Here is a 20,492-nt window from a genome sequence, read left to right on the forward strand (position 1 = left end):
AATTTGCCACAGGTATAAGAATCCAAACTGTATTTAACTAAGGACCCGGGTTGTGAGAAGCCATGGAATGACATTTATATGCCCACAATGGAATGCCCAACTTGGATCATTCAAGGTTGCACGGTCATCACTGAACTACAGGAGTTCTCTTGCTCATAGGATTAGGCAGTTACTCAGTTACAGCAGCCATGAGATTGAAAAATGCAGCACATTAGGGGAGACCTCAGAGCAAGCTGCCAGTATCTGAAAGGGGACTATAGGGATGCTGGGGAGGGACTCTTCATCAGGGACTGCAGTGACAGGACAAGGGGTAACGGGTTCAAACTGAAACAGGGGAAGTTTAGATTGGATCTAAGGAAGAAATTCTTTACTGTGAGGGTGCTGAGGCACTGGAATGGGTTGCCCAGGGAGGTTGTGAATGCTCCATCCCTGGCAGTGTTCAAGGCCAGGTTGGATGAGGCCTTGGGTGCCATGGTTTAGTGTGAGGCGTCCCTGCCCATGGCAGGGGGTTGGAACTGGATGATCTTAAGGTCCTTTCCAACCCAAACCGTTCTATAATTCTATGATTTTTAATTATTAATGTTAATTCTGCTCTTAGCCTCTGTGTTTGTCTTTGCACAGTCTCAGGAAATCAATGACAACAGTTTCATATTGAAGCTTAGAGAGCAGCAGCATTTAATTCATAAAACCTGCAAGGGCAAGAGAGTTCCTGTCACAGTCATTCCTCCTTTGGCTTGTCACCATTGAATCCCAGACTGGTTTGTCTTGGAAGGGACCTTAAAGCTCCTCCAGCTCCAACCCCTGCCATGGGCAGGGACCCCTTCCACTGGAGCAGCTTGCTCCAAGCCCCTGTGTCCAACCTGGCCTTGAACACTGCCAGGGATGGGGCAGCCACAGCTTCTCTGGGCACCCTGGGCCAGCGCCTCACCAGAGGTGTGATCATTTAGCATGTGTAGATGAAACCATACAAGCCCTGCATTAGTATTTAACACCAAATCTCTGTAGGCAACCGGACGGTTTTGCATCAGCCCAGCCCAGCAGCTTTGCTTTCTTAAACTTGATGCTGAATGTAACTTCTTCCTGTGAGCTCCTCCTTGTTCTGTTCTCAATAACACTTCTTGTTTTGCCCTAGTGAAACAAAGCCCACCACTGTTGGGCTCACGCAGGGAAGTCAACTGATTGTTTAACCTTTGGCAGCGCCCGACTTCACCCACAGCAATGGAGCACGCTCCCTTCTGTGCACATCAATCACGATGTACAGGTTTGAGATGATGATGCTTCAATGCAATGTGTTTCCAGAGAGCCTCTTGGCTCAGTTCTTACTGAATTCCATGCAAACCCTCTCCTGGTTTCGGTATTGTTTAAGGACACTTTTCCTTTATACTTATTGAGAAGTCACTTGGTGAGGCGCTGGCCCAGGGTGCCCAGAGAAGCTGTGGCTGCCCCATCCCTGGCAGTGTTCAAGGCCAGGTTGGACACAGGGGCTTGGAGCAAGCTGCTCCAGTGGAAGGGGTCCCTGCCCGTGGCAGGGGTTGGAGCTGGATGAGTTTGAAGGTCCCTTCCAAGCCAAATAATGAAGGATTCTACAGAACAGGACAGAGCTTCACTGAGCAATTATTGATAGCTTTACTATCTATAATGACAACATAAATCCTCAGCCCAAGTTGAGTAAATCCACAAAACCTCTCGTTCCTCTCAGTTTCACTGACAGTTGGGGTGTCACAACTCAAAATCCCATTTCAAGAGAAGCAATACTGGGAGATGGGTGCATCTGCATCCCCAGCCACCATGAGCCCTGACCCCCACTGCACTGGTCACCTCCATGCACCAAGCAAAGGAAAGGACCTGCCTTCAAACCTGTGATAGGCGAGCAAACACTAAACCACCTTTTGGTCTAAACAGGTAAAACCCCAGTTCACCAGAACAAGAGCAGTCTGCTCTCTGATGGCTGTCAAACAAGAGGTTTAGATTTACCTATCCCCTTCATTCTGAGGTGTAAATCACTGAATTGAAGAGGAAGTTCAATGAATACTTTCTGAATGGTAATACCAATCCATTGATTTAAAAGCACACTGGTTTTAATCAATTCTTACTGGAAGATGCCGATGACACCGAGCTGTGTGGTTCGGTTGATACGCCGGAGGGAAGGGATGCCATCCAGAGGGACCTCGACACGCTTGTGAGGTGGGCTGATGCCAACCTGATGAAGTTTAACCATGCCAACTGCAAGGTCCTACACCTGGGTCGGAGCAATCCCAGGCACAGCTACAGCTTGGGCAGAGAAGAGATTCAGAGCAGCCCTGCAGAGAAGGACTTGGGGGTGTTGGTCGATGAGAAACTGAACATGAGCCGGCTGCAGTGTGCGCTCGCAGCCCAGAAAGCAACCGTATCCTGGGCTGCATCAAGAGGAGCGTGACCAGCAGGTCGAAGGAGGTGATCCTGCCCCTCTGCTCTGCTCTCGGGAGACCTCACTTGGAGCATTGTGTGCAGTTCTGGTGTCCTCAGCATAAAAAGGACCTGGAGCTGTTGGAACAAGTCCAGAGGAGGCCACGAGGATGAGCAGGGGCTGGAGCAGCTCCTGTATGGAGCCAGGCTGAGAAAGTTGGGGCTGTTGAGCCTGGAGAAGAGAAGCTGCGTGGAGACCTCAGAGCAGCTTCCAGTGTCTGAAGGGGGCTACAAGGATGCTGGGGATGGACTCTTCATCAGGGACTGCAGTGACAGGACAAGGAGTAACGGGTTCAAACTGAAACAGGGGAAGTTTAGATTGGATGTAAGGGAGAAATTCTTTACTGTGAGGGTGCTGAGGCACTGGAATGGGTTGCCCAGGGAGGTTGTGAATGCTCCATCCCTGGCGGTGTTCAAGGCCAGGTTGGACAGAGCCTTGGGTGCCATGGTTTAGTGTGAGGTGTCCCTGCCCATGGCAGGGGGTTGGAACTGGATGATCTTAAGGTCCTTTCCAACCCAAACCATTCTATGGTTCTATGATTCTAAGAAGCAGTCGGCAATGTCTGGAAACCCCTTCAAGCACTGTGCAACCTCTGCTCACCAGTTGTCAAAGAGATGTACTTTGTGACGCCATTCGTTATTAACACATTATGCAAGACTCAGAAAGAGCAAATAGATAATAAAGGGCTTGGCTGTTGCATAAACCCAATTTTAACTCATGTGAAGAAGACACTTCTCATTCCTCCATGTCTTGGTTTTCCCTTCCTCCACCCCAAACCCCACATGTTGTGTTGCTAAGCTATAAAAAAATGAGTCTTTCACATTGATGGGGGTATAACTGTTTGCAAATCTGCCTGGCAGATGGATGGCTGGGACATAAAACTGTGGCAATCCATCACCCGAGGAATCAACACCTACAGATGAAGTTCTGCTCAATGGAGGGACCATAAAAGATCAGCAAAACTTCATGGGTGCTCAAATCCCTGTTTCCAGGCTGCAGCTTCTATGTGAAGTTCCCTATTACCAGACTTTACCTCCTATTTATTTAATAGGATTTTCCAATGTGGTCAGTTGTAACAGACACTGGGGGAGGAAAAATATATCTATATACACGCTACACTAACAAACAGGAACTGTCAATGGAAAAGGAAAGATGTCCCAAACTGGAAGATCACTGATAGAAAAGCATGCAGCTTTTAAAAAGGCATACTAATGATGCTTTTCAAAGCAGTCCTATGAACCCCACACTGGTCTGGGTTGAAAGGACCTTAAAGCTCATCTAGTTCCAACCCCTCTGCTATGGGCAGGGAGATCTCTAATAACTGAGTGGTGCTGATAACAGCCAGGTCCCCATAAACCTATTACCAATTGCAGAAAGCATGGTAGGCATAGCTGATGCAACACGGAGGTTTGGAAAGTATCTATCAACTGGCCAAATTTAGTGTTCTTTCGCATTTAGGTGGTTTCAGTATCTTGCATCATTTGGATCACTTCTCTTTATCAAAGCAAAAACCACCCCCCTTATACCTTTCATTTCTGCAAATAATTCTACACTCTGCTATTGTTGTTGCACTAACAAACCTTGGAATTGAAAAGGACAGAGAAATCAGAGAAAGTCCCAGACTGGTTTGGGTTGAAGGGACCTTAAAGCTCCTCCAGCTCCAACCCCTGCCACGGGCAGGGACCCCTTCCACTGGAGCAGCTTGCTCCAAGCCCCTGTGTCCAACCTGGCCTTGAACACTGCCAGGGATGGGGCAGCCACAGCTTCTCTGGGCACCCTGGGCCAGCGCCTCAGCACCCTCACAGGGAAGAGCTTCTGCCTAAGAGCTCATCTCAGTCTCCCCTCGGGCAGGTTCAAGCCATTCCCCTTGGCCTGTCCCTACAGGCCCTTGTCCCAAGCCCCTCTCCAGCTTTCTTAAACTTCATGCTGGATGTAACTCTTTTCTATGAGATCCTCCTTGTTCTGTTCTCAGTAACACTTCTGCTTTTGCTGTACAGAAACAAAGACCCCTGACCCTCTAGATCACTGTCTATGTGATATGTGCCACCACAGCAGCTTTCTGACAGCATTTTGTTTACTAAGTGACATTATTTTGTCTCCTAAGTGCATCCTGGCAGGAAAACCTCCACAGGGAAGAGGATTTTAGCATCTCTTTAGCATCTCTCTCTTTCCTTGACTTCCATCCCTGGCAGTGTTCAAGGCCAGGTTGGAGAGGGCTTGGAGCAAGCTGCTCTAGTAAAAGGCGTACCTACCCGCGGCAAGGGGTTGGAACTGGATGAGTTTTAAGGTCCCTTTCAACCCAAACCAGTCTGGGATTCTATGACTTTAGTTGTAGTAGAGTAAGACTGGTTGAGAATGAAGAGAAATTGCCATACACAGGGAACTCTCCAAAAAGAGAAGAAAAATCCCCCAAACAACTGAGTAATGTGAACTTTCTCCATGCTGAACAATGATTCTGCTGCAAAAATGAAGAAATGAGGTGAATCTAAACAAGTCATTTTGGGTGCTCCTGCTTCCCTGATGCTTTGAAATCACTGCGATTTTACACGACTTCAGCTGCTTCAATGAACCCGGCTCACTGCAACTCAACACACTCGGTGCCAAACCTGCAGCAGGCAGTTTGATCAATCGTACAGATGTTTCATTTCACAAGCCTGGAGAGGAACGTGGAACATATTCCACTCCCTTGCCAATCTCTTCCAAACATTTGGACAGGGAGCAGGGACGTGTGGGAGCAAGAGACGCAGTGCAGGATGCGTGGGGAGGACTCCAGCTGCTGAATGCAGCAGAACCATTTAGGCTCAATATTAAATTCCAAGATAGTTATCAAGTGTTCACAGGGATTATTTAAAGTGGTGTTTTATTTACTAGAGCTACATTCAATAAACCCTTTAATGGTTTAATGTGAATGAAGCTCAGCACGGGCCCAGCGCAGGGGTTCCACGCAGGATGTGACTTGCTGCCATTTACATTAGAAGCTGATGACACTGTCGAACACAATTAGTTTGCTCAGAGCTTACACAGGGCCTTAGGCAATGAGGCCAGGACTACAGCGCTGCTGCAGCACAAATACAACTGAAAACAAACCATATAACAGGCAGCACATCGGCTTCTACAGCTCAGTCTAACATGTTCTGAAAGGTGCAGATCAAACCGATGCTGGGGCTGTTTATTTGCATGGCTTCTAACATGGTTAAACCAGGGATGAAAGAGGGTTTCATCTGCCTGCAGCGTTAACCGTAGAACTCCCTAGAAACAACCTAAAAGGCTGGTTATCAGAGAATGATGGAGTCACAGACTGGTTTGTGTTGAAGGGACCTTAAAGCTCATCCAGTTCCAATCCCCTGCCATGAGCACGGACAACTTCCACTAGAGCAGCTTGCTCCAAGCCCCATCCAACCTAGCCTTGGGCACTGCCAGGGATGGGGCATCTAAAAGCTGCATCTAAAGCTGCATCTGTAATCACGTTGTTTTCCCTTCCTGGAGATGGGGTATTCCTCCCTACCATTAGATGATTCCAGCTCCAGAAAACACCATTACATTCTTTCACTTCTTTCCAAGCTGCTTCATTTTATATATATGAAGCATGAAAAGATAGCAAAGGAAAACAAAGGGAAAAGCTGAAAAAGTAATTTACAGCAGTTAAATATCACCTACGACATCCTTGCAATCAGGTTTAGCAAAGGAAATGTCAAATCTCTGCTCCTAAATAGGTTTTGTTCATTTGTTAACTTAAGGTTAGGAGTTAAAACCATTACTTTATTGCACGTGTGTTAAGAAGAGAAGGCTCCTGAAGGGGAGACCTTAGAGCAGCTCCAGTGCCTAAAGGGGCTGCAGGAAACCTGGAGAGGGGCTTGGGACAAGGGCCTGTAGGGCCAGGCCAAGGGGAATGGCTTTAACCTGCCCGAGGGGAGACTGAGATGAGCTCTTAGGCAGAAGCTCTTCCCTGTGAGGGTGCTGAGGCGCTGGCCCAGGGTGCCCAGAGAAGCTGTGGCTGCCCCATCCCTGGCAGTGTTCAAGGCCAGGTTGGACACAGGGGCTTGGAGCAAGCCGCTCCAGTGGAAGGGGTCCCTGCCCGTGGCAGGGGTTGGGGCTGGATGAGTGTAAGCTCCCTTCAACCCAAACCAGGCTGGGATTCTGTGATTTACTCTAAGCTCCATTTTTCACTCTTAGTTTGTAACCTGCTTCATCTCTTTCCCTTGATTTTCACTGCTCTCCTCTGGCATCTCTCCAGTCGGTCCACATTTTACAAGGAATACAGCAGCCAACACTTGAAAGACAGCACACTGAGTTTTCCAGCTGATTTTGAACACTGCTGGCACTGACCTGCTGCCCATCCCAAGTCACTATCAGTAAATCCAATGCCCATACACCTTACTCCCTCCTCCAGCCTTGTAGTGATAACACTATTACCAGGTTAACGACAGGCTCTAAGAAACCTCATTCATTTTATCAAAGAACTAGTTGATATCTACATGATTTCCCTTGTGTTTGTCATCATGGTTTTGTCCTTTTATCCAAACCACACCTCCCTAGGATGCATTTCAGACCACCACAAGAAAGAATCAAAAGCCTCCCTAAGGCGAAGACACCCAGCACCTTCTCTATTTACAGACCTGTTACCCTGTAACAGCAAAAAGAAGTCAAAGAATTTAACCCAACTGGTGTTAAGTGCTTTTTCTTTACACTTCTATTTATTGCTGTGATGCTTTTCTAGGGATTTAAACTAACCTGAGTGATATATAACTGAATTCTTCCTCTTTCAGCACTCTTCTATATACCCTGGGACTAAATTCGCCCCTTTATTCAATGGTTTTGGGAGTTTTCCAAGGCAAAACGCACAGCTTTAAGATGGGAAACCATCAGAGACTAAATCCTCTGCAACCAAGCTGCCTGGACCTAGAGCCAAGTCAGATTTACTCAGCAACATATCCTCTAACCTGTTCTATTACTGATCTTTCACTAGGCCAAGACAGATCTCTAACCCAGGGATTACCACAGTGCTCTACATCCCTTGGCAAAAACTAACTGTTGGACGTTTCTTTATCTGCAGATCCCTGTTGTTAAGAGCATCCTGACAGATTAGTTCAACAAATTCGAAGTAATAGAATGATGGAATGCTTTGGGTTGGAGGGGAGCTTAAAGCTCATCCAGTTCCAACCCCCTGCCATGGGCAGGGACACCTTCCACTAGAGCAGCTTGCTCCAAGCCCATGTCCAACCTGGCCTTGAACACAGCACAGATGGGGCACCTATGTGAAATATAAGCCAAATACCATGTGTAAAAGTGATAGTAAGAAAGGAGTTGTATCATTCAGTCAACAAAGGAACTACCTGCACACTTGCTGGACCCACCACTCTCACATGGGCTCTGTGAAACAAACACCACATCCTTCCTTCATCACAAACAGGCTGTGTGCGCAAAGCGTATCCGAGCACAGAGTGCTGGTGAAGGAGGAGATGGGAGAGATCTGTATCACTTCCTCACCATCATTTTCTGCTGGTTTGAGGGATACAAGCTAAAACCACCGATACAAGATGACTTTGAAGGCACTAGACGCGGGGTTGGAACTATCGCTGCTGTCAGGCCGCGGTATTTTTCTTCTCTGCATAACTTTCTCTTTGAACTGCTGAGAGATATCACCTGCAACAAGTCAAAACTGGCTCTACGAACTCCTCCAATGCTGAGCATCTCCCTCCCACCATCAAAGTGGGAGATCCATGCTGGTGGAGAGAAAGAGAGACAAGGATGATGATCTGGTGCTGTGGGAAATAGCAAAGCACCAGTCTGGAGCAAAACCACCCAACACCAACAGCTTCTCAGGTTCTCACTTTCCTATATTCATCTCCACAAGTACCGGTTTGCTGAGTGAAACCAGAACCTGGCACTTCCCTCATTTGTAATGTGTAAGGATGTACAACACTGCTAAAGTCCAAATTCCCTGGAATTCAGAGCCTGGGTGGCTGCTGAAGTTTCATCTGCTGCAACATTTCAGGCTGGTGAATACGTGACAACCACTCCTCTACAGCGCAGAAGAATGCGGACAAGATCTCACAGGAGAAGACTGAACTAGGGATGCAAATTCACATTAATAGTTCACTTGCCTGCTGGAAGAATTTCAAAGAGAAAAACCTTTATCATCCCTTCACTGGAACAGCTCTAACAGCATCCGTCTGCAGCAGTGAAGAGCCCCACATGAGAACCTTACACTGCACACGCAACCAGTTTCTGATTCAATTTATTTCATTATTTAAGGAGGTGCTCCTGCCCCTCTGCTCTGCTCTCGTGAGACCTCACTTGGAGCATTGTGTGCAGTTCTGGTGTCCTCAACATCAAAAGGACATGGAGCTGTTGGAACAAGTCCAGAGGAGGCCACGAGGATGAGCAGGGGCTGGAGCAGCTCCTGTACGGAGCCAGGCTGAGAAAGTTGGGGCTGTTGAGCCTGGAGAAGAGAAGCTGCGTGGAGACCTCAGAGCAGCTTCCAGTGTCTGAAGGGGGCTACAAGGATGCTGGGGATGGACTCTTCATCAGGGACTGGAGTGACAGGACAAGGGGTGATGGGTTCAAACTGAAACAGGGGAAGTTTAGATTGGATCTAAGGAAGAAATTCTTTACTGTGAGGGTGGTGAGGCACTGGAATGGGTTGCCCAGGGAGGCTGTGAATGCTCCATCCCTGGCAGTGTTCAAGGCCAGGTTGGATGAGGCCATGGGTGCCACGGTTTAGTGTGAGGTGTCCCTGCCCATTGCAGGGGGTTGGAACTGGATGATCTTAAGGTCCTTTCCAACCCTAACTATTCTGTGATTCTATGATTCTATAGAATCACAGAATCCCAGACTGGCTTGGGTTGAAGGGGCCTTAAAGCTCCTCCAGCTCCAACCCCTGCCACGGGCAGGGACCCCTTCCATTGGAGCAGCTTGCTCCAAGCCCCTGTGTCCAACCTGGCCTTGAACACTGCCAGGGATGGGGCAGCCACAGCTTCTCTGGGCACCCTGGGCCAGCGCCTCAGCACCCTCACAGGGAAGAACTTCTGCCTTGTATCCAACCTGAACTTCCCCTGTTTCAGTTTGAACCCATCACCCCTTGTCCTATCACTTCAGTCCCTGATGAAGAATCTCTCTCCAGCATCCCTATAGCCCTCTTCAGACACTGGAAAGGTGGAGAAAGATAAGAAAAAAAAGTGTAAACTGAAAATGCAGGCTGGAAATTGTCTGAAAAAAACAAAGATAAGATTATGTATCAGATCAGTCACCTCCAAAGACAGAATTAGTGACAATAAAAACAGGATCTTTTAAACCAGAGATTAACAGATTGTAGGAAAGGGGATTTTAATAGAACATGAAAAACACATATGAGAGCAGAAGGAGGATGTTAAACTGAGGATGTTCAGTTAAAGAAAATTCCACAGCCCAATGTTACTTCCACTTGATCACAAGGTTATAAACAGATGTAGCTGAGTTTTGATGGTTTGAAATAGAGTTTTAGGAACGAATTAAAGAAATGGGAAGCTGAAATTAAAACCAGCTTTAAAAACATGCAGCAGTGGCACAGGAAAATGAAGATATTCTAGTAACTGCAGGCACTGATTGAGAGTATTAATAAATGCAGAAGTAGTGAGCAGTGTAAGCACTCTACCAAATTAAATGTGTTCGTCTTCAGTTTATTTAAGGAAAACAGATGTATATGGAAGGAGCAAAGGATTAAGAACAAGAGTTTAAAAGGCTCAGGATAGGAGATGGAGGATGATAGTATCTGTTACAACTACGTATTTCTATTAGCAAATACAGCTGAAACCCAGCACAGAATCAGCACCTACTACTTGAAGACAGTAAATGTCCAGCAACAGGCAAGTTCTGTGATGGAAGTACTGAAACCCCCACCGATATCAACATGTAAAAGGGTGGTAGAGATAAATTAAACACGACAGTGTCCTCCAGTGTAAGGCAAAACATGTTACAAAATGTCCTCAAAAACACTTCTAATTCAGTAGCTGCCACTGATACAAGTTAATATTAGTGGTCAGCCTGAAAGTATTTAGTACAGTGCCAGAGGGACTTACACAAATGTATATTGGGGTAAACATTGAACAGAGAATTTAGGAGTATCAACAAAGAGGATAAAACCTGTAGATCACAGAATCATAGAACAGTTTGGGTTGGAAATGACCTTAAGATCATCCAGTTCCAACCCCCTGCCATGGGCAGGGACACCTCACACTAAACCATGGCACCCAAGGCCGCATCCAACCTGGCCTTGAACACTGCCAGGGATGGAGCATTCACAACCTCCCTGGGCAACCCATTCCAGTGCCTCACCACCCTCACAGTAAAGAATTTCTTCCTTTCCTAGATAACCTCAGTGAAGACTGCACAGAGCTATTGCTATAACTTCAGGAGCATGACTATGCCAAGAGGCGCTCTCTGGCTTTAGTGACAGTAGCAACAGCATCTCAGCCACCACATTGACTTGTAAAGCTACACAGCTTACAGAATCCCAGACTGGTTTGTGTTGGAAGGGACCTTAGAGCTCCTCCAGCTCCAACCCCTGCCACAGGCAGGGACCCCTTCCACTGGAGCAGCTTGCTCCAAGCCCCTGTGTCCAACCTGGCCTTGAACACTGCCAGGGATGGGGCAGCCACAGCTTCTCTGGGCACCCTGGGCCAGCGCCTCAGCACCCTCACAGGGAAGAGCTTCTGCCTAAGAGCTCATCTCAGTCTCCCCTCTGGCAGGTTAAAGCCATTCCCCTTGGCCTGGCCCTGCAGGCCCTTGGCCAAAGCCTCTCTCATCCACTCGTCCAGCCTGCACTTCCTGAACTTGCCTATGAGGATGACATGGAAGACAGTATCTAAAGCCCTAGTGAAGCAATGGTCATCTCCAAGTCTTGCTCATATCCTCTTCCCTTCCTCCACCTCCCAGCTTATTCTCTTCCAACTTACAGAGCAGCCAAGGAGGAGAAAAGCTTTGCCACTGCTTGTGTGGTTCTGCACAGATTCACTGCTTTAGCCAGTAGGTTTGTCTCCAGATTGATAGTTTTGGTATGTTCTGAACAAATAGGTCTCTATGAAAACTATAGTTACAAATGTTAAGGGTAGAAGACAAAGAGACAAAGTTCTGCACATTTCTACAAAGTCAGATGCTTCACCTTGGCTGGACAATTGTGTCATCTGAACAAACAACCCCACTGTTTGCTGGGAATCAGAAAGAAAACTCTGCAGGCTGACATCTGCAATGAAATTTTGGCATCATCATGCAGATGATGGGAAACAAAGGTTTAGACTTCCAAAGGAAAACAGCCGGATGATCCAGACAGCACAGGGAGGAGGTAAAATGAAACCAGTCATACACAGCACTATCTTCAACATTCAAGGCCAGCAGACACCAAGGCTCCTTTCTTCTGCTGGTTACTGAGGTTTGAAAAGTGATGCAGGGAAAGGGACTGGGGAGCTATTTCAAGGTGATGTTGTTGTGAGGGTGCTGAGGCGCTGGCCCAGGGTGCCCAGAGAAGCTGTGGCTGCCCCATCCCTGGCAGTGTTCAAGGCCAGGTTGGACACAGGGGCTTGGAGCAAGCTGCTCCAGTGGAAGGGGTCCCTGCCTGTGGCAGGGGTTGGAGCTGGAGGAGCTTTAAGGTCCCTTCCATTAGGCCCTTCACCAGCTTCGCTGCCCTCCTCTGGCCCCGCTCCAGCCCCTCAATGTCTCTCTTGCAGTGAGGGGCCCAGAGCTGAGCACAGGATTCCAGGTGCGGCCTCCCCAGTGCCCAGCACAGGGGCACAATCCCTGCCCCGGCCCTGCTGCCGCACTGGTGCTGATCCAGGCCAGGATGCTGGGGGCCTCTCGGCTGCCTGGGCACACTGCTGTGTTTCTGCAGTCCCAGCTACGTGCAGCGTTAGGCAGCTAGTTCTTTGGTCTGCCCTAAAGAGACTTACGTATGTTCAACCGTGCAAAGGTCTGAGTGCACAGGTTCAGCTGTGTTTTGCAACCACTCTCACTCTATCCCTGCAAATAAATTGTGGCAGAATTGATTTTTGCTGGTTTTCTTAGAGAAGCAATTAAAACAAATCCACTTTAGGTCCATGAAAACCATGTGTCCTGCTCACTAAAAACCTTCGGGGGCTTTTTGACATAGAGCAGTAAAGTCAGCAGCACTCTTATTACTTGTGAAGCTGCAGAAAGTTTGCTGTGACAAGATCCCAGATGAATGTATGTCAACACCATTGCAAATCGTTAAATAAGTTCTACAGGAGATCACTGACCTCAGCATTCCCTAAGTGAGGTGGCTCCATAGCTCCCATCCAGAAAGTTGGATGGGGCTCAAAGCAAGCTGCTCTAGTGGAAGGTGTCCCTGCCTACCACAGGGGGTTGGAACTGGATGAGCTTGAAGGTCCCTTCCAACCCAAACCAATGTATGATTTTAAAGAGCACAGTGATTTTCAGGGTTCACAGTGAAGGATCTGTACCACATCAAATTTTCCACCTTCTCAAGACTCCATATCAACTGTGAGTGGAAGTTAACAGTTATATTACTCAGTGCAAAGCACTCTCCTGTAACAGTTCCCTCAAATATAGAATCACAGAATGGTTTAGGTTGGAAAGGAACTTAAGATCATCCAGTTCCAACCCCCCTGCCAGGGGCAGGGACACCTCACACTAAACCATGGCACCCAAGGCTCTGTCCAACCTGGCCTTGAACACTGCCAGGGATGGAGCATTCACAACCTCCCTGGGCAACCCATTCCAGTGCCTCAGCACCCTCACAGGAAAGAATTTCTTCCTTAGATCCAATCTAAACTTCCCCTGTTTCAGTTTGAACCCGTTACCCCTTGTCCTGTCACTCCAGTCCCTGATGAAGAGTCCATCCCCAGCATCCTTGTAGCCCCCTTCAGACACTGGAAGCTGCTCTGAGGTCTCCACGCAGCTTCTCTTCTCCAGGCTCAACAGCCCCAGTGTTCTCAGCCTGGCTCCATACAGGAGCTGCTCCAGCCCCTGCTCATCCTCGTGGCCTCCTCTGCACTTGTTCCAACAGCTCCATGTCCTTTTGATGTTGAGGACACCAGAACTGCACACAATGCTCCAAGTGAGGTCTCCCGAGAGCAGAGCAGAGGGGCAGGATCACCTCCTTCGACCTGCTGGTCACGCTCCTCTTGATGCAGCCCAGGATACGGTTGCTTTCTGGGCTGCGAGCGCACACTGCAGCCGGCTCATGTTCAGTTTCTCATCGACCAACACCCCCAAGTCCTTCTCTGCAGGGCTGCTCTGAATAAATATCCTACAGGTCATGCAAGAACCTTGTGAGATGGCACCTCCATTCCTTTATCTGGTCTTTTAAAGACCCATTTTATATTTCGGGGGGGTTACTGTGGTTTCGTTTTGTGCTTTCTATAATCAAACAGTAGCAGAGACACAACGTGAGGCTCTAGACCACAGATATACAAACTGTGCAATTCTAAGTAAGGTTTGAGTAACCTTCAACTGTCTTTACTAGTTTTAAGTTTTCCAAGGGTAAATTTGCTATCCTGATGTATGCTGGTGCCTTAAATCAAGGGATCTCTGTTTTCCACAGGACAGAAGAGCTGGCAGTTGCAATTACTGCCGAGATGTCAAAGGTTGTGTTCATGTTCAAACATCTGTAGCAAGAAAACCCTTCCACAGCCCAGGCTACAGGTGCCAAAGCACTCACTGAGGGGAAAAACAGTCTATTAGAAAGCGGTTTTGCTCTGAAGTTACAAAGCAAGCCAAGTCTTACAAGGGCTGCCAAGAGCATCCGAGTCCAGCTCAGTTGGACTTCATTCAGATGAAAGAAAAATCATTTCCTTCCTGCTCATTGAAGAAAGAATTTCACAGGAACAGAGTAAAAAATGGGTAAATAAAATCACCAAGTTAATCTCTGCACAGAAAACAAGCGGGAAAGGAGGAAAAAGCCCCAAGAGAAGGAAAGCTTCGCTTTGGGTATTTACAACATGAACTCATTCGGTCTCAATCACTGCAAAGCACAGGTCCACTTCCAAGACCTTTTATCTATATATCTCTATGTATTTTTCTACCTCTCTATATATTTCACACATGAAACTCAGGGATTTGGTATTATCAGACAAACAGGACAACTAAGAATAGCAAGAAGATGCCTGGCGCTGCAGGAAAGGAACCATCTGGTCTCTACCACACCAACACAATAGGGAAGGAATAGGTTTGGCAGCTAAGGGCTGGGAAGCATATGGCACCTTTCCTCTTTTCCACCAGAAAATGGGGCATTTTGTGGCTTTTCTCAGTTTGTGTCAGACCCTGAACAGCTCTTGTGCAGTTTGTGGGAAGTCTCCTCATAGTGAGAAGTAAAATGCAGATAATCTCAGGGGGATTCGTTTTGGGTAAGTCTGGAGTAGGGGAAGTAGGAAAAAAAGGACAAAACTCTCTGCAAGCTTTCAATATTCACAGAACCACAGAATGGTTTGGGTTGGAAAGAACTTTAAGATCATTCAGTTCCAACCTCCTGCCACAGGCAGGGACACCTCATACTAAACCATGGCACCCAAGCCCCTGTGTCCACCCTGGCCTTGAACACTGCCAGGGATGGGGCAGCCACAGCTTCTCTGGGCACCCTGGGCCAGCGCCTCAGCACCCTCACAGGGAACAGCTTCTGCCTAAGAGCTCATCTCAGTCTCCCCTATATGAAGCATGTGGCTCAACAGAGCAGTGCAGAGGGGCAGGATCCCCTCCCTGAGCTGCTGCTCACGCTCTGGGGGTGCACCCAGCACAGGGGGGGTTCTGGGCTCAAGCACTCACTGAAGCCGGGTCATGGGGAGCTTCTCCTCACCCAGCACCTCCATATAAAACACAGGTCTACATCTTGAATAATATCCTTGCAACAACTGGAATAAGCCAAAGAAACAGCTACTAAATATAGTCATCACAATGTCTGTATGATCTCAGTGTTAGAGCAACAGCAGAACCAATCCGGAGCTACACAACGACTGGAGATGGAACCATCACATCCAAGAACATCAGCAACATGCTTTGGAAGTATTTCTTCTCTAGAGAAAAGCTTGAGAAACTGGAAGGTTTTAATTTTATGGCATTTTTAGAAGTGGAAGAAGCTCACAGAAAACCTCTTTTACTTACGACGATGGAGACGTTGTTTGCAAATGGTATTTTACACAATTAGCTGTTAGGTTGTACTTATTACGTACAATTATAGGTTGCACTTGTGGTTCTCTTCACCTTCGTATGATCTTCAGGCGACTGGGTCTAACAGCTTCACTCCCTGCACCTGAACACCCACGTGAGCTTTTCTTTCCTTCATGCAGCAGAAGTTTGGAATCAGCATTTTGTTAAATATTAAACTACTAGAAATTACTTTGCTATGAGGTGTCTGTATCATTTCTTACAACAACTCCTTATAGAAACACCAACATACAGGATTTATGACCTACCAGATAGGCAATTCCTTCCCTCCCTTCCCCTGCTTTACATGTTTTTCCAGTTTAATGTAATATTGAAGGTTATGGAACATGAGAAAGGGCACAGAATTCTGAGCAAATTCAACTGGAAGGCCTTTACCACACGTATGTGACACGATTTGCTTGTTCCTTTCCTGCTTCATCAGGTTTTTATGTATTCACAATCCACCAAAGCTCGATGAGCTCTGAGCAAACTGTTATATTTCCATAGGAAGACAAAGGATTAATTAATAGATGCCAAAAGTCATCAGGTTTTATATTCTCCACTGTTCTTCAAAGGGAAATCATGTCTAACCTCAAGATAAGGCTTCACAGAAAGCCCTGAAAGGTTAAACAAAACCCCCTTCAGTCAAACTGCTGAGGACTCTTAAGACAGGGAGCTATAAATTATTAAGTAGCTTGTCTAATTGCTTCATGATGGCATCTAAAGATCCCAGTTCTCCCTCCCCCCCATCCCAAGGCGCAATTCCAGCTGGATGCACTTTCACCACAGCCCATTATTCACTAGAGTCCGCTCTAATGTTAAAACGAGGTACCAAAGGTCAGGCTCCTAATAGGAAAACAAAGAGTAAGATTCCCATAGCCGCATCACATCCTAAATCTTGAAGCCCCATCAGCAAGCTGACAACTGGAAAACCTAGGAAACCTCATCAATAAGGAATGGAGAAAGGAATTGGATTGCACTGAACAGGCAGGTTTTAAATCCTCCAAACGGAGTCATAGATGGAGAACTGTTCCCTTTAAACACCGCTCTGAACCCTGTAAAGTGGAAACATCAACTGAGAATTAGAGAACTTTGAGGTCTTCAGAGGACAGAGGTAGAAAAGGTGAAAGCCATTTCTAGTTATTATGGAAGAAATAGGCAAACCAAGAAAGAACAGCACAAGATCTAAACCGAATTATGTCCAATTCATCAACAGGCGCAGCTTTTCCAACTCACTAGTTTGTTACGTTTTAAATAACACATTTCAGGCAGAGAAAACACAATGTAATGACTCAGGGTTTACAAATTACAGCAAATTAAACAAAATAGCTCATTTTTTTTACTGGGTAATAGTAAGGAACAGCATTCATGGGTTTGTAAAGTACATAAATAAATCATCCATTCACACAGAATCAAAAGGTAAATGGGAACTGCTGAAGCAGTTAAACCCTGGCTCGAAGCTCCTTGTTGTCTTACTTTACAGATGTTAAATATTTATTCTTTCCTTCTGCCATCATTCCCTGGCAGTGTTCAAGGCCAGGTTGGACACAGGGGCTTGGAGCAAGCTGCTCCAGTGGAAGGGGTCCCTGCCCGTGGCAGGGGTTGGAACTGGAGAAGCTTTAAGGTCCCTTCAACCCAAACCAGTCTGCAATTCTATGATCTTTCACTGTAATGAAACTGGGTTATAGCACAGCAAAACGCAATGGAGTGATGTTAGCATCCTCTTTGGAAAAAGAACCGTGCAATCCCAGAATCACTGGTTTGGGTTGGAAGCCCAACCTTAAAACCCAACCAGTTCCAACCCCTGCCACAGGCAGGGACCCCTTCCACTGGAGCAGCTTGCTCCAAGCCCCTGTGTCCAACCTGGCCTTGAACACTGCCAGGGATGGGGCAGCCACAGCTTCTCTGGGCACCCTGGGCCAGCGCCTCACCATTCTCATAGTTAAAGGTAAAATGTTTCATACCAAAGGCCACCATAACTCACACGCTGCACAGCTGATACTACCGACACGTAAGACATCTGTAAACAGGAATGTGCAGTGTTCACTGGAAGGGCACTAACGATTACCAAATGATTTACTAACTGAAGTACAAGAGTGGGAGCAGCTCTACGCCCACTCACACAGTGGTACACGTGTACCAGGAACAAGACGGAAGCCAGCAAGGTAGTAAAATGTACGTGGTGTACATCGCGTCTCAAGGACGTTAACTGCAAGAGCAGTTGCTGATCGACAGAATCTTCCTGTCCTCTTATCCGCTGCCAGCAAACAGCAATCAGAAATACCATGGATACTGCAAAGTGTTGAGTAAGGGCTCAAAAAGAGAGAGACAGTAATGCCCTATTGGTTCAAGGCATCTCCTACCTTTAACTGCTATTGGAAATGAAAAAATGCAAGGGAAGAAAACAATCAGGTCCTTCCTATTTGTAATTTAGCAATCATCACTTAAGACAAAATGTCACAGAATCCCAGACTGGTTTGGGTTGAAGGGACCTCAAAGCTCCTCCAGCTCCAGCCCCTGCCACGGGCAGGGACCCCTTCCACTGGAGCAGCTTGCTCCAAGCCCCTGTGTCCAACCTGGCCTTGAACACTGCCAGGGATGGGGCAGCCAGGTGTAAAAGATCCAAGTATCGAAGTAAAGAAGCACTATGGAAATCTTATTACCTGGGTTAACCTACATGCCATTTATAGCCCAAAAAAATGTATGGGAGGGTTTGGTTTGCTTTATAATGCAGCAATCGAAACGCAATCTCTGTACACCAAAACACTCTCAGGGCAAAGGCTGATGCACAATAAAACGTGGCATCAGGAGTTTGTCCTTCCAACACCCATGCTGGCAGAAGCACCAACCCCACGTGAAGAAACCCATTGTATATTTTACCTCTTAAAAGGGGAAATTCAAATGAGTTTGTTGCCATGTGCTGAGGCACTGGCCCAGGGTGCCCAGAGAAGCTGTGGCTGCCCCATCCCTGGCAGTGTTCAAGGCCAGGTTGGACACAGGGGCTTGGAGCAAGCTGCTCCAGTGGAAGGGGTCCCTGCCCGTGGCAGGGGTTGGAGCTGGAGGAGCTTTAAGGTCCCTTCCAACACAAGCCCATCTATAATAAAGTCTATAGTCTAAAACCACGCGGTGATTCTGTATGTTTTTAGTCACAGGGGTACAAAAGATCAAGAAGTAACATTCATCCATACAAAAGTCAAGAAGATGTGTGCAGGGAACAAGCTTAACTCCTGTGATGAAGCTCTGGTGGGGTGGTGTCCCCCAGCACGATCCCTTCCATCCTGTTCCTCCTTCGCTCAGAACTCACTCGTTTCACATAGGTGAAACGCACCATTAGAAAACATGAGCCAACACTTAACGTATCATTTACCCAAGGACAAATACAAACCATTTTGAGTTTTGGGGTGGCTTTTTTCCTCCCTCCCACCCCCCTGATTAATATTCATGAGGATCATTTCACAAAAGCAGTTATAAAACTATGGCAGAGCCAGCCTGAAAATATACTTAAGAGAGAAAGAGGAAATTCCCTCCTGAATTCGCTCCTGAAAAGGGGGGGGGGATGAAACCCAAACCAAACACACCCTGAACGCTGGGGGTTTATAATATTTCAATTGAGTTATTCATTACCCAAAAGTAACAGTGTGGAGAAGCAGATAAGGTCCCACAAAAGCTAAGTTCATTTGTTCTGGACAGGTGGCCAGGCTGCAGCTCTGTGCAGGCATCCAAAGCCCGCCCACAATAGCACTAAAGACGATTATGCAAATGTTCCCTATTCCCTGCTATTTTCCCAGGAATAGGAGAAGGGCTCCATGTGGAAGAAGCAATTGTTTCCCACTCATGTGGAAAACAAACCAAGAGAAAGAAGGGAGGGAATGGGAACGGGAGATAGCAACACATCCCCTCTCACCAGGCTGCTCTTCTGCTCTGTGTGGCTGAGCAGTGCTTGAAATGATCCCAATGGTAACGTGATTTCCATACAGGAGCGCGGATCCAGGGGTCAGACACGGAGTTCAGAGCCCAGGAAATGTATTCTTCATACCCAGCTATTCTACATTTTCCCTTGTATTCTACCGAGGGACAAAGCCCTTTAAAGGTGGGAACCCTTCTTGTTGTAATACATCACTTCAATGTGAATGCTGGGGCTGCGGGATGCTTTCCTACGAGGAGGAGGAGGTTTGTAAAAGATGGGCAGCAGATCATCTCCTTATCTGGGAGGCTGAATTTTGTCTCACTTCATGCTGTGGAGGCATCGATTCCTACTTCCACGTCTTGATCACAGGGTAATTAAAAGCCAAATGTAAAGGCATTTGTTTCACTTCACTCCTTCAGTGATTATTAAACTGAATATGTTTTACTAAAACACACCACCTTGTTGCAGTGTGCATTGTAATCTATATTGCACCACAATATAGACTAGCTTACAGGTATATGTAATATATTGTTAAAAAGCACTGGAATGTTTCTTAGCTTTCCAACACAGCTCTACAAAACCCAAGCTTTAAATCACTCATTTCTACATAAAATGCTTTTCACCTCTGCCATATTTCAATTTTCCACCTAAGTACTCATCTAAATAATTCACTTATCCTTCTGCCTAGCTGATAACTGTATCCTAGAGGATTCAGCAGGACACAAAAAAGGCTGTAGGCAAAGGAATGCTATGAAACTAACCAGCAGCCACAATGTTAATTCTAAGTTAGGCATAACTAATTGTAAGGGCAAGATTGTCCCTTCCCACAAAGCACCAGGTATTAAACAGACGCAGAGCAGCATTAATGGCCAGGCAATAAAAAAGATAAACATCCTGACATCTCAGAATCACCTTCCACTGGAGCAGCTTGCTCCAAGCCCCTGTGTCCAACCTGGCCTTGAACACTGCCAGGGATGGGGCAGCCACAGC

General features: G+C 46.9%; 1 protein-coding gene across 1 annotated transcript in view; it reads right to left on the bottom strand.

Annotated features, from left to right (window-relative positions):
• FCHSD2 (FCH and double SH3 domains 2) overlaps positions 1-20,492 on the bottom strand; it is a gene marked incomplete at both ends in the record, with an annotated part of 151,388 nt that overhangs the window by 75,409 nt on the left and 55,487 nt on the right. The gene's annotated exons all lie outside the window — the stretch shown is intronic.

The sequence above is a fragment of the Psittacula echo genome, assembly GCF_963264785.1.
Source record: "Psittacula echo genome assembly, chromosome: 3".
In the NCBI taxonomy this organism is placed as follows: domain Eukaryota; kingdom Metazoa; phylum Chordata; class Aves; order Psittaciformes; family Psittacidae; genus Psittacula; species Psittacula echo.